General features: G+C 39.4%; 1 long non-coding RNA gene across 1 annotated transcript; it reads left to right on the top strand.

Moving 5' to 3' along the window:
- Positions 1-357: 357 nt before the first annotated feature.
- On the top strand, positions 358-881 carry LOC119359152. Its single transcript, XR_005172393.1, has 2 exons — positions 358-463; positions 642-881. It is a non-coding gene; the product is annotated as an uncharacterized LOC119359152 (long non-coding RNA).
- Positions 882-15,366: the final 14,485 nt, after the last annotated feature.

Raw genomic sequence — 15,366 nt, 5'->3', positions numbered from 1 at the left:
ACCTATTATTTACATGATTGGAATGAATCCACACGTGCTAAAGCAATCACGAAACAAGATCTCCCTTTAATGAGTTTTGTTTTTTTAATGAGCAAGGGAAAATTCAATGGGAGGGGTGGTGAGAGGAAATAAAACCGGAGTAACAGGCTAACAAGTTCTCCATTAGGAGTAGAGAAAACAACATCGCGTCACAGATATATTGACGACACGAGATATGTCATATCTTTGACTTTTATTTTTCACACATATATTGAAGACACAAGATACGTCATATCTTTGACTTATATTTTTCTTCAGATATCATCATCCATGGCTATAAGAGATGGCATAGACCATTTGGATGTGCATCTTTTGTGTTCTCTCTTACTTGCCTTTTGACCGTATATTACTTGAGACATGGGAACCCTCAATGTGACAATCCTACTATGTTTTCTACTCCTCATGCCACTCCATTTAGTTCTTGGTAAATATTTTAAGAATAATCCCCTGCAAGAACAATGCACTTCTTTAATGTATGATCTATACATTTGCTAGCCATATGTGTAAATTATACTACTTTACTCACATTCTTTTCTTTTGTCCCTTCAGAATATTGTACGATCTGGTTTTTCATGCACGATATTTTGATTATTGTTTTGTAGGTTTAGAGGCCAAGACGTGCAAAGAGCTTAGTGGGACATATACCTCTTCACGCTGTGATCAGGCAGAATGTGTTGTGGCCTGCAGCAAGGAGGGCTTTACCCAAGGGGGGTGTGAAGTTATTGTCAAAACAAAAAAATTTATGATACTTTGTTTTTGCAAAAAAGAGTGTTGAAGAAGAAATGTGTTAAGGCTGTGGAGGATGTGCTGTATCAATTAATAAGATTATTTAGCAAGAGGAACTAATAATGATGAGTGGTAAATTTTTTGACTCTGCCAAGTTGTCTTTATGTTTTGGCTCAGAACACACACATGAATATCTAACTCATGCCAATGTTCTAAAAAGTTGCATGCTAGAAATATTAGATTCTTGTGACCGTGAGCCCTAATTTGCCAGCTTGGTAAAGTGTGTGTTGCAAAAATGATGTGTTCTTAGTGACTCATTGCATATATATCCGGAACAACAAGAATTTCTTAGATTATGAGACTCACTCCCTGATTTTTTGAAGTAACACCAAGTGAACAAAGAAGATGTGTGAGCCTAACTAATATGATTTTTATGTACAAAGTATAGAGATATGAAAGAGGCCGCCATAAAAGTGGCACACAACTATTATTTTCCAAAGATGAAAATAGAACTCTTATAAGTCTGGTGTGCCCCTTAGTGACCGCGGCCAAATGGACTAATGAGGAGAACATTCGTTTTGTAAACCCTTTGGAGTGTAAACGAATCAGAATAGATTTATCTCATACCATATCCTTCACCATATTATTTTCTTGGATTCATAGCGGAGCCGATATTGATGGGTTGTGGACTCGAGTGCAGATATAGCAGACCATAGATTCAAATTGGAAACGAGGCAGACTTGGACCGGAAACCAAAATATTTGAATCAACAGTCTGTTAGGTAGGTAATTATATTCCTAGAAACGTTTGAGAAGGGTTTAAAATTTCATCCTTGCATGAATCAATTAGTTAAGAAAATAAAGATATGATTTAGGCTAAAATCCGAGCTTTGTGAGATGGTATCAATACAAATTGAGTAATTAAACCATCAACTCTACTAGTGATAAAATTCATAGTTGGGCATGCTAGTTAATTGTACTTGATAACTCCATAATTAGTATCTCTATCATATTAGGCTAGGATTATTTTACTCAAAAAATAGATTATCCAGTTTGAAACTCTAAGACAATTCTAGTTGATTTTTGGATAATCTGTATCTGCATGCTACATGTTATACCGTATCCGGAGAATCACTTTGGAATAGGATATTACGTATGCAGAGGATTCTTTAAAATTAGATATGGACACTTTAAAGTAGACGTTGCCGAATTCGGTGCCAAAATTATCATATCCATTGACTCTTATATAAGCACTAAATGTAATGTGGGCTGGACCATGAGTATAACATGTAGTATCACCATACACTACTGCAGGAAGGTCCTAACGCGACACATGTATAGGAGACCATTCAACAAAACTATGTGTGATGCATGAATCACAAATGGTATGGTAATAAAACCGTCACCAATGAAATAAACTGTGTGCGATGGTGGATCAATCAAGCATGATTCAGAAAAGAGTTGTGTGTGCGATAAGTGGCATATAGTTGGTCCATACAAACTGTTTGCAATGAGACAAAACCACATAAACAGTTAGCCAGATCAAAGTGTGTGCGATAGACGATATACAGGTCACTCAGATGAACTATTTGCGATAAGACAAACCAACAAAAACGGTTATCCAGATCAACGTGTGTGTGTTAGCACTACAAAAAAAACTACACTTCCGTGATGATACGTGTTTGTCATAGTAGGTCATGTTTTCTGTCATGCATGTACATCCATGACGATTTTCTAACAGAATCAAGATAGTCATACCTGTGCTGTCGTAGAAGTGTTCCATGACATTACCAAAATTATCATCACGGAAGTGTCCACTTCCATGACGATAAATCGCGCATCATAGAAGTGGTTTCGTCAAGGGTGACCGACACGTGGCATCCACCGTAATAGGTCTCCGTTAAGCTATTGAGTTCCGATTTGGATCCCATAACCTGTTAACTGCTCCGACCAATGGGGATTTTCCACGTGTAAAATTCTCATTCGCTGGATGATGCACGTGTCAGCTCATCGTTGGGACAGATGTCATCCCTACAATGGAAGGAAGACGCCTATGATATGTCGACATGTGGCATAGCCCAACAGTGGCCCATTTAAGGTAAAATGGCCGGCCCAACTAAAGGCCCACCATATTTTTTAGACACTAGTGGGCTGGCCCGTTAACAGCCTACCATGTTTTGGGTCAAATTGAGGCCCATATTAGATCATCCCGTTCACAGCCTGTCGTGTTTTGGGCCAAATTACTGCCCATATTGGATCAGGCCCGTTAATACGCAACAATTCTTTTGGGCCCATTCTAAGCCAGGTTTGTATTCTAGCCTGTTAAATGCCCATTTACCAGTTCAGCCCGATAATAGTTCCGGCCTGTTAGCGGGTCGTGGTGCATCTGGGACGTTGTCGGCCCGGTATAACTTTAGGCCATTTAATGACCTATGTGGAAACTGGGTTATTTGTTGTGTGAAGTAACTTTAGGCCTCTTAATGGCCCATAGTCTTGATGGATAAATTTCAGCCCAACTGGCCTATCTGCCTGTTAATGGCCCGTGTAACAGTTGGGCCTAATTACATCCCGCGTTGAACCCGGCCTGCTTACAGCCCATCTGATAATGTCCCATGACACTGTTGGGCCTACGGCCCACGTTGATACTGTCCTGCTTAAAGCCCATAATTTTATTAGGCCAAACAGGGCCCGAGATATATTTTGGCCTATTAATGGCTCGTCCTATTTGGGCCAAACATGGGCCTTAGGCAGTTTCGGCATGTATTGGTGCATGAATTTTTCGGCTCAATGCTAGCCCAATCTAGTTTTTAGCCTGTTAAAAGCCCATGGTATTCTCTGGCCCAGCGGGCCAGAACTTTACTTGCCTGTTAAAGGCGGAAAATTACTATACGTCTAGACCTGCTAGTGGCCCAAGATGATTATAGGCCCACGTTTTGGTCCATATGAGTAACTGGCCGGCCTGAAGACCGACAACATTGAGATCTGATACGTCTCCGTCGTATCTACTTTTCCAAACACTTTTGCCCTTGTTTTGGACTCTAACTTGCATGATTCGAATGAAACTAACCCGGACTGACGCTGTTTTCAGCAGAATTGCCATGCTGTTATTTTTGTGCAGAAATAAAAGTTCTCGGAATGACCTGAAAATCAACGGAGAATTATTTTGGGATATATAAAATATACTAGAAGAAAGATCCATGTCAGGGGTCCCACCACCTATCCACGAGGATGGGGGGCGCGCCCTACCCCCTGGGCGCGCCCCCTACCTTGTGGGCCCCCTGATGCTCCACCGTCGTCCACCTTGACTCCATATATTCACTTCCGGAGAAAAAAATCAAAGAGAAGGATTCATCATGTTTTACGATACAGAGCCACCGCCAAGCCCTAAACTCTCTTGGGAGGGCTGCTCTGGAGTCCGTTCGGGGCTTCGGAGAGGGGAATCCGTCGCCATCGTCATCATCAACCTTCCTCCATCACCAATTTCATGATGCTCACTGCCATGCGTGAGTAATTCCATCGTAGGCTTGCTGGACGGTGATGGGTTGGATGAGATTTATCATGTAATTGAGTTAGTTTTGTTAGGGTTTGATCCCTAGTATCCACTATGTTCTGAGATTGATGTTGCCATGACTTTGCTATGCTTAATGCTTTTCACTAGGGCCCGAGTGCCATGATTTCAGATCTGAACCTATTATGTTTTCATCAATATATGAGAGTTCTTTATCCTATCTTGCAAGTCTATAGTCACCTATTATGTGTTAAGATCCGTTAACTCCGAAGTGACAATAATCGGGATACTTACCGGTGATGACCATTGTTTGAGGAGTTCATGTATTAACTATGCGTTAATGCTTTGGTCCGGTACTCTATTAAAAGGAGGCCTTAATATCCCTTAGTTTCCGATAGGACCCCTCTCCCACGGGAGGGTAGGACAAAAGATGTCATGCAAGTTCTTTTCCATAAGCACGTATGACTATATTTGGAATACATGCCTACATTACATTGATGAACTGGAGCTAGTTCTGTGTCACCCTAGGTTATGACTGTTATATGATCGATCGCATCCGTCATAATTCTCCATCACCGATCCAATGCCTACGAGCTTTTCCTATATTGTTCTTCGCTTATTTACTTTCCCGCTGCTACTGTTACAATCACTACAAAACCCAAAAATATTACTTTTGCCACCATTACCACTACTATCATAGTTTTGCTACTAAATACCTTGCTGCAGATATTATGTTTCCAAGTGTGGTTGAATTGACAACTCAGCTTCTAATACTTGAGAATATTCTTTGGCTCCCCTTGTGTCGAATCAATAAATTTGGGTTGAATACTCTACCCTCGAAAACTGTTGCGATCCCCTATAGTTGTGGGTTATCAAGAACATTTTTTGGCGCCGTTGCCGGGGAGCATAGCTCTATTATTTGATTTTTGGATTTATATCTGCTTATCATTATGAAGAACTTGAAAGGTCAAAGAACCAAGATTTTCCCTCAACTACGAGGGGTGGTAAGGAACTGCCATCTAGCTCTGCACTTGATTCACCTTCTGTTTTGAGTAAGCTTGCGACACCTAAACCTGCGTCTGCTAATAATTTTGATATGTCGCATGTTATTGATGATGTCACTTCTGCTATGCATGATACTTATGATGAAACTACTTCTATGCTTGAAACTACTGTGCCACAAGGTGAATTTCTTGATGAACAACTTTCTAGGGCCAGAGAGAATGAAATTATTGAAACTGATAATATTGATGAAAGTGATGATGAAGATTCTCCCCCTAAATATGAATTGCCTGTTGTTCCTGAGGGTTATGTTATGGATGAAGAAACTGCTAGAGATTTTCTTGCCTACAATGATAGAAGTGATCTTAAGAAACTATTAGCTAAGCTTAAAGAAAAAACTCTGAATGCTAGAATGAAATATGATCTAGCTTATGCTACTTCACCTATCTTTATTACTGATAAGGATTATGATTTCTCAGTTGATCCTGATATAATTACTTTGGTTGAATCTGATCCTTTCTATGGCTATGAATCTAAAACTGTTGTGGCCCATCTTACTAAATTAAATGATATAGCTACTAATGATGAGAAAACTTGCTATTATTACATCTTTAAATTATTTCTGTTCTCATTAAAGGGTGATGCAAAGATATGGTTTAATTCTCTTGATCCTGATTGTGTGCGTAGTCCCGAGGATATGATTTACTACTTCTCTGCTGAATATTTCCCCACTCATAAGAAACAAGTTGCTTTAAGGGAGATATATAATTTTGAGCAAATTGAAGAAGAGAGTCTCCCACAAGCTTGGGGGAGGCTTCTCCAATTACTTAATGCTTTGCCTGATCATCCTCTCAAGAAAAATGAAAAACTTGATATCTTTTATAATGGACTAACCGATGCTTCCAGAGATTACCTGGATAGTTGTGCTGGTTGTATTTTCAGGGAAAGAACTGTTGATCAAGCTGAAATTCTATTGAATAATATGTTGACCAATGAAAATAATTGGACACTTCCTGAACCAACTCCTAAGCCAACTCCGAAGAAAAGGGGCATTCTATTTCTCAGTCCTAAAGATATGCAAGAGGCAAAGAAATCTATGAAAGAAAAAGGTATAAAAGCTGAAGATGTTAAGAATTTACCTCCTGTTGAAGAAATACATGGTCTTAATTCATCACCTATTGAAGAAACACATGGTCTTGATAACCCGACACAGGTAGTAAAGGTAAATTCTCTCTATAGATTTGATGAAGGTGATATTCCTCGTAATAAGTCTGCTAGCCAATGCTTAGATGAGTTTGATAATTTTATTATTAAACAAGAAAACTTCAATGCTTATGTTGGTAGACAATTGAAACACAATGCTGATATGCTTGAACAATTGAGTGATTATATGGCTAGTGTTAAAGTTGAACTTAAACTTATTAGTAAACATGCTTCTATGGTTACCACTCAAGTAGAACAAGTACTTAAAGCTCAGAATGATTTGCTCAATGAATTGAATAGTAAAAATAATGACTTTGCTGTTAGAGTTGCAACTAGAGGTGGTAAAGTTACTCAGGAACCTTTGTATCCTGAGGGCCATCCTAAGAGAATTGAGCAAGATTCTCAGAGAAATAGTGTTGATGCAGCTAGTCCTTCTAAGAGGAAGAGAAAGAAAAATGATAGGACTTTGCATGCTTCTAGTGAACTTGTTGTTGACACACCTGAGAATCCTAATGATATTTCTATTTCTGATGCTGAAACACAATCTGGTAATGAACATGAACCTAGTGATAATGTTAATGATGATGCTCTGTTGATCTTGATAACCCACAATCAAAGAATCAACGTTATGATAAGAGAGACTCTGTTGCTAGGAAGCACAGTAAGGAAAGAGAACCATGGGTTCAGAAACCCATGCCTTTTCCACCTAAACCATCCAAGAAAAAGGATGATGAGGATTTTGAGCGCTTTGCTGAAATGATTAGACCAATCTTTTTGCGTATGCGTTTGACTGATATGCTTAAAATGAATCCTTATGCTAAATACATGAAAGAAATAGTTACTAATAAAAGAGAGATACTAGAAGCTGAAATTTCCACCATGCTTGCTAATTATACTTTTGAAGGTGGAATACCAAAGAAACTTGGAGATCCAGGAGTACCAACTATACCATGCTCTATTAAAAGAAACTATGTTAAAACTGCTTTATGTGATCTTGGAGCCGGTGTTAGTGTTATGCCTCTCTCTTTATATCGTAGACTTGATTTGAATAAGTTGACACCTACTGAAATATCTTTGCAAATGGCTGATAAATCAACTGCTATACCTGTCGGTATTTGTGAGGATGTGCCTGTTGTGGTTGCAAACGTTACCATTTTAATGGACTTTGTTATTCTTGATATTCCCGAGGACGATAGTATGTCTATTATTCTTGGAAGACCCTTTTTGGAGGTTTTGAATTTCCTCTTCCTACTATCAAGAAGAAATATGATATTCTTATTGTTGGGGATGTGCATATCCCCGTTGAGGTAACCTAGTATTCTTCGAAAATTCTCCGGTTTCATGTTATTCGAAATGAGTTTGTTAACAAGACCTGATTAATCTTGTTAGTGGATTCCTTTTGATGAGCATGAGATGGATGAATTTAGAAAACACAACTCTCTGTACCCACCTTTTACTTTCTGTTATTTATATTAAATAAAGAAAAAATAGTATTTTCTGTCTGTTTTCTGAATTATCCATGCAATAAAAAAATACCCCGAAAATAAAAGTTCTCCAAATGCCCTGAAAATTAAATATGATTTTTTTCTAGAATATGTTAGAATTTCTGGCACTGAAAACACAACAAGTGGAGCAGCCACGTGCCCACGAGGGTGGAGGGCGCGCCCTACCCCCTGGGCACGCCCCCTGCCTCGTGGGCCCATAGTGGCTCCCCTCCACTTATTCCAGCTACCACACACTCCTTTTTCCTCCCACAAAAATCACCAACTAGCTCAAACCCGAGTTCAAGCTCATCTTGCTGCCATTTTCGATCTCCTAGCTCAAAGCTCCATTCATAAAACTGCTTTGGGGGATTGTTCTTTGGTATATGACTCCTCCAATGGTCCAATTAGTTTTTGTTCTAGTGCTTTATTCATTGCAAATTTTTGCTACTTAGGTGACCCTGTTCTTGAGCTTGCATGTCAAATTTATGTGGTCAAAAGTAGTTTTGATGCATGATATTGCCTCTAGGCGCTTGTAGGAGTACTTGCTATCAATATTGATGAGTTTGGTTCACTTTTATTTTAAGTTACTAAAAATTTCAGAAATTTTCAGAAAAAGATGAAGAGATTTTTGAGGGGCTCATCGAGCCGAAGCTCGAAGGATAAACATAGTGAAGAGAACAAGAAGCCCAAGTATAATCTCCCTCGCACCGCGGAGGTTCGGCCGTGTGAATGGCCTTGTGGTGATTTCTTGAGAGCAGCCAGGATTTATGATGATTTCTATGAGTTGGCTGAGAATGCAGGCCTCACCACCTTCCTCCACGACCAACGCGAACAATATCTCTTACTCATCAATATCTTTGTGCAAAACTTTCATTTCCACGCTAGGAGCTCACCACTTACGATGGAATTTTATTTATATGATGAGCATAAGGAGATGTCACTTCGTGATTTTTGTCGGGTTTGTTTGATCCCTTTTGAGGGCAGTGTAGAGGAACCACATCGTGATGATGTGGAAGGGTTTATTGATACAATTGATGTAGGGGAAACGAGGAAAGTTTTTGATGCAAGAATTACTAGCATACATTTTCCTGTTTTACGTTACTTGTCAATATTTGCTAGTAGATGCTTAATTGGTCGCAGAAACTGTGGCAACCTTAGTGCCCCTGATATTGTTATTTTGTGGCATGCCTTGTTCCATGATGACACATTTAGTATGGGCGCTATTGTTGCAAAGCGGATAAATCTTAACCGTACTAAGGGCCCCGTCCTTGGAGGCATCTTCGCCTCGCGCCTCGCTGCACACTTTAACATACCTATTTGGCATTATGAGAAGGAAGAGAAGTTGTTGCCTCCTATTTTTCTAGACTATAAGAGTATGGTAGTGCATGATTTTATCGTTAAGAATAAGGAAAAGATGCTTAAGTACAAACTGATATTTGATAAAAATCACCCTGAGACTATTACTTTGCCTGCTCCTTCCTTGTTTGACTTATATGCAGGCAAGTACCTTGTTCCGCCGGAGGCCATTCACGCCTACCAAAACCCCACATCAACTAAAGAGCCAGAGCCGGAACCACAATTTGATCCTCACCGGCAGTCTGTTTATCAGTGGAATCCGGAAGAGATCGCCAACCAGTGGCACCAGGGGGATCCTTCTCAGTACGACCCCAACTATAACTTTGGATATCCGCCAAGCCAGCCGTGGCCATGGACCAACTTAGGCCAAAAGCCTAAGCTTGGGGGAGTACGTATCTCTCACCAACATTACATTCATGTTCACACACTCATGCTAGTTGTTGATGCTCATACTTTTTCACTGTAATATCCATGTTATTTATTTTCCTTTTATGCTTTCTTCTTGTGTGTTTTATAAACCTTAGAAAACCAAAAAAATAGTTGTAGCTTTTAGTTAGTTTACTTTCCATGCCTGTAGTAGTAATTGAAAAAGAAAACCCAAAAAGATTTATCGTTCTTCTTTTTCTTGTTGGGAGCTTTCCCGTGTAAATAGTTTTATTTCTTTTCTTGTTCTTTGGGGGTTGAGAGGAGAAGACCATAATTAAAATGATTGAGTGGCTCTCATATGCATTATTGTTGACCTCACAAAGAGCCCATATTACCTTGTCATCTCTCTTGAATTGAATGCTTGCAGATTCCAGATTAGTCCAATGCACATGCACTATTATTATTATCCACACTATTCAGTCATGCAAGTGAAAGGCAATAATGATGATTATATGATGAACTTATTGAGATGAGAAAAGTTGGTATGGACTCGACCTCTCTTGTTTTTGTAAATATGATTAGTTCATCATTCCTGATTCAGCCTATTATGAATAAACATGTTTGCAATGACAATTAGAGATTATAGTTTCTTATGCCATGCTTAATTACACTACAAAAAAAGACACATCCGTGACATTTTGGGCCGAACGAAATTTTTTCTGTCATACATATGACACTTCTATGACGATAATTGTGACAAAACCCGGTATCATCATAGATGTGGTGGGCTCCTACTTCTATGACAAAAAATCATGACAAAAAATGGGCTTTTCGTCCTGGGCGTGCCGGAGACGCAGCTGCATGACATTCTTTGGGCCATCCATGATGGAAACCATGTTAGAAGCGAGGGCGAGGAAAATTTCGGGGAGTTCCCGGTTACGGTGGGAGGTCGAGGGCCGAGCGATGCGCGTTTCTCTCATACACGTACGCGCGTGTGCATGAGGCGTTGGCTCTAACTGAACCTGAGCTAGGCGTTGGGCTCTAACTGAACCCGAGTGATTGCACTGCAGGCAACGCGTTACTGAACCCGAGCGATTGATCGATGGATGTTAACTGAACCCGATCGAGCGATTCCTTCGCTACTGCTGCTAACTGAAGCCGATCGATTGGATGAATAGTGAGCGTTGCGGAGGGGTTGGATGAACAGTGAGCGGTGGCGTTGCCTCTGGATGAACAGGACCCCGTGGTGTGGAGGGCTGGATGAACAGTAGACAGTGGAGGGGTGCCCGTGGAGGGGTGGTTGAACAGGACCCCATGGTGTGGAGGGCTGGATGAACAGTAGACGGTGGAGGGGTGCCCGTGGAGGGGTGGTTGAATAGTAGCCGATGGAGTAGCGCGCGGTGGAGGCTGGATGACCAGGAGCCCGTGGAGGTGATACGTCTCCAACGTATCTATAATTTTTGATTGCTCCATGCTATATTATCTACTGTTTTGGACTATATTGGGCTTTATTTTCCACTTTTATATTATTTTTGGGACTAACCTATTAACTGGAGGCCCAGCCCAGAATTGTTGTTTTTTTGCCTATTTTAGTGTTTTGGAGAAACAGAATATCAAACGGAGTCCAAACGGAATAAAATCTTCGGGAACGTGATTTTCTCACCGAACGTGATCCAGGAGACTTGGACCCTGCTCCAAGGAGTCAAAGAGGAGGTCACGAGGGTGGGGGGCGCGCCCCCTGCCTCGTGCGCCCCTTGGTGCTCCACCGACGTACTCCTTCCTCCTGTATATACCTACGTACCCCCAAACGATTAGAACAGGGAGCCAAAAACCTAATTCCACCGCCGCAACTTTCTGTATCCACGAGATCCCATCTTGGGGCCTGTTCTGGAGCTCCGTCGGAAGAGGGCCGTCATCACGGAGGGCTTCTACATCATCCTAGCCCCTCCGATGAAGTGTGAGTATTTTACCTCAGACCTTCGGGAACATAGTTAGTAGCTAGATGGCTTCTTCTCTCTCTTTGAATCTCAATACAAAGTTCTCCCCCTCTCTTGTGGAGATCTATTCGATGTAATCTTCTTTTTGCGGTGTGTTTGTTGAGACCGATGAATTGTGGGTTTATGATCAAGTCTATCTATGAATAATATTTGAATATTCTCTGAATTCTTTTATGTATGATTGGTTATCTTTGCAAGTCTCTTTGAATTATCCGTTTGGTTTGGCCAACTAGATTGGTAGTTCTTGCCACGGGAGAAGTGCTTAGCTTTGGGTTCGATCTTGCGGTGTCCTATCCCAGTGACCGAAGGGGCATCAAGGCACGTATTGCATCGTTGCCATCGAGGATAACAATATGGGGTTTATTTCATATTGCATGAATTTATCTCTCTACATCATGTCATCTTGCTTAAAGCATTACTCTGTTTTTAACTTAATACTCTAGATGAATGCTGGATAGCGGTCGATGAGTGGAGTAATAGTAGTAGATGCAGAATCGTTTCGGTCTACTTGTCACGGACGTGATGCGTATATACATGATCATGCCTAGATATTCTCATAACTATGCTCAATTCTGTCAATTGCTTAACAGTAATTTGTTCACCCACCGTAGAATACTTATGCTCTTGAGAGAAGCCACTAGTGAAACCTATGCCCCCCCGGGTCTATTCTCATCATATCAATCTCCATCACTTTAATCTTACTTTGCTTTTTACTTTGCCTTTCCTTTTTACTTTGCATCTTTATATGAAAAATACCAAAAATATTATATCTATCAGATCTCACTCTCGTAAGTGACCGTGAAGGGATTGACAACCCCTAGTCGCGTTTGTTGCGAGTAGCTATCGTTTTGTGCAGGTACGAGGGACTTGAGCGTGGCCTCCTACTAGATTGATACCTTGGTTCTCAAAAACTGAGGGAAATACTTACGCTACTCTGCTGCATCATCCCTTCCTCTTCGGGGAAAACCAACACAAGCTCAAGACGTAGCAAGAAGGATTTCTGGTGCCGTTGCCGGGGAGTCTACGCAAAAAGTCAACATACCAAGTACCCATCACAATCCCTATCTCTCGCATTACATTATTTGACATTTGCCTCTCGTTTTCCTCTCCCCCACTTCACCCTTGCCATTTTATTCACCCTCTCTCCCTCTATCCTCCCTCTCTATTTGCCTCTTTTGCCCGCTTCCTTTTTGTTTGCTCGTGTGTTAGATTGCTTGTTTGTCGCGATGGCTCAAGATACTACCAAATTGTGTGACTTCACCAATACCAATAATAATGATTTCCTTAGCACTTTGATTGCTCCTCTTATCGATGCTGAATCTTGTGAAATTAATACTGCTTTGTTGAATCTTGTTATGAAAGATCAATTCACCGGCCTTCCTAGTGAAGATGCCGCTACTCATCTGAATAGTTCGTTGATTTATGTGATATGCAAAAGAAAAAAGATGTCAATAATGATGTCGTTAAATTGAAGCTATTTCCTTTTTCGCTTAGAGATCATGCTAAAGCTTGGTTTTCATCTTTGCCTAAAAATAGTATTGATTCATGGAACAAGTGCAAAGATGCTTTTATCTCTAAGTATTTTCCTCCCACTAAGATCATCTCTCTTAGAAACGATATTATGAACTTTAAACAACTTGATCATGAACATGTTGCACAAGCTTGGGAGAGAATGAAATTAATGATACGTAATTGCCCTACTCATGGTTTGAATTTGTGGATGATTATACAAATTTTTTATGATGTATTGAATTTTTCTTCTAGAAATCTTTTAGATTCGGCCACGGGAGGCACTTTTATGGAAATCACTTTAGGAGATGCTACTAAACTCCTAGATAGTATTATGGTTAATTATTCTCAATGGCATACTGAAAGATCTTCTAATAAAAAATTGCATGCGATAGAAGAAATCAATGTGTTGAGTGGAAAGATGGATGAACTTATGAAATTATTTGCTACTAAGAGTGCTTCTTCTGATCCTAATGATATGCCTTTGTGTACTTTGATTGAGAATAACAATGAATCTATGGATGTGAATTTTGTTGGTAGGAATAATTTTGGTAACAACGCTTATAGAGGGAATTTTAATCCTAGGCCATATCCTAGTAATCCTTCTAATAATTATGGGAATTCCTACAACAACTCTTATGGAAATTATAATAAGATACCCACTAAATTTGAGAATAGTGTTAAAGAGTTTATGAATTCACAAAAGAATTTTAATGCTTTTCTTGAAGAGAAATTTCTTAAAGTTGATGATTCAGCTAGAAATGTTGATAGAATTTCTCTTGAGATTGATTCTTTAAAGATTAGATCTATTCCTCCTAAGCATGATATCAATGAGTCTCTCAAAGCCATGAGAATTTTCATTGATGAGTGCAAGGAAAGAACCGCTAGGATGCGTGCTTTCAAAGATGCCTTTATTAAAGTGTGTTCTTCCAATTCCTATGAAAATCAAGATGAAGATATAAAAGTTATTAATGTGTCCCCTATTAAATCTTTGTTTTGCAATATGAATCTTGATGAAACTGAATACGATCTTCCTTTACCTAGAAGGCGTTCTAAAAATTTGAAGTATTTAGATCTTAATGATGAAATTGATGAAAGTGGGATTGAAAGAAATAGAAATCTAGATGTTGCTAAACCCACTATATTGGATTTCAAGGAATTTAATTATGAAAGTTGCTCTTTAATTGATTGTATTTCCTTGTTGCAATCCGTGCTAAATTCTCCACATGCTTATAGTCAAAATAAAGCCTTCACCGAACATATTGTTGATGCCTTGATGCAATCTTATGAAGAAAAACTTGAGTTGAAAGTTTATATTCCTAGAAAACTCTATGATGAGTGGGAACCAACTATTAAAATTAAAATTAAAGATCATGAGTTTTATGCTTTGTGTGATTTGGGTGCTAGTGTCTCTACTATTCCCAAGACTTTGTGTGATTTACTAGATTTTCGTAATTTTGATGATTGCTCTCTAAACTTGCATCTTGCGGATTCCACTATTAAGAAACCTATGGGAAGTATTAATGATGTTCTTATTGTTGCAAATAGGAATTATGTGCCCGTAGATTTCATTGTTCTTGATATAGATTGCAATCCTTCTTGCCCTATTATTCTTGGTAGACCTTTCCTTAGAACGGTTGGTGCGATTATTGATATGAAGGAAGGAAATATTAGATTTCAATTTCCATTAAAAAAGGGCATGGAACACTTTCCAAGAAAGAAAATAAAATTTCCATATAAAACTATCATGGGATCCACTTATGGATTGCTTACCAAAGATGGCAATACCTAGATCTATCCTCGCTTTTATGCCTAGCTAGGGGCGTTAAACAATAGCGCTTGTTGGGAGGCAACCCAATTTTATTTTTATTCCTTGCTTTTTGCTCCTGCTTAGTAATAAATAAATTATTTAGCCTATGTTTTGGTTTTGTTTTTTGTGTTTAATTAGTGTTTGTGCCAAGTAGAACCGTTGGGAAGACTTGGGGAAAGTCTTGTTGAACTTGCTGTAAAAAACAGAAACTTTAGCGCTCACGAGAACTGCTGTAATTTTTATTTGAAGAGTGATATTTAGTTAATTATTTTTTCAGATGATTAATAGATAAATTCCTAATGTCCAGAAATTTATTTTAGAATTTTTGGGGTTCCAGATCTTGCGCTAGCTACAGATTACTACAGAC

Source organism: Triticum dicoccoides, chromosome 2A, assembly GCF_002162155.2.
Source record: "Triticum dicoccoides isolate Atlit2015 ecotype Zavitan chromosome 2A, WEW_v2.0, whole genome shotgun sequence".
In the NCBI taxonomy this organism is placed as follows: domain Eukaryota; kingdom Viridiplantae; phylum Streptophyta; class Magnoliopsida; order Poales; family Poaceae; genus Triticum; species Triticum dicoccoides.
Note: the sequence above shows the minus strand (reverse complement) of the source record. Positions and strands in the feature narration are given on the sequence as shown.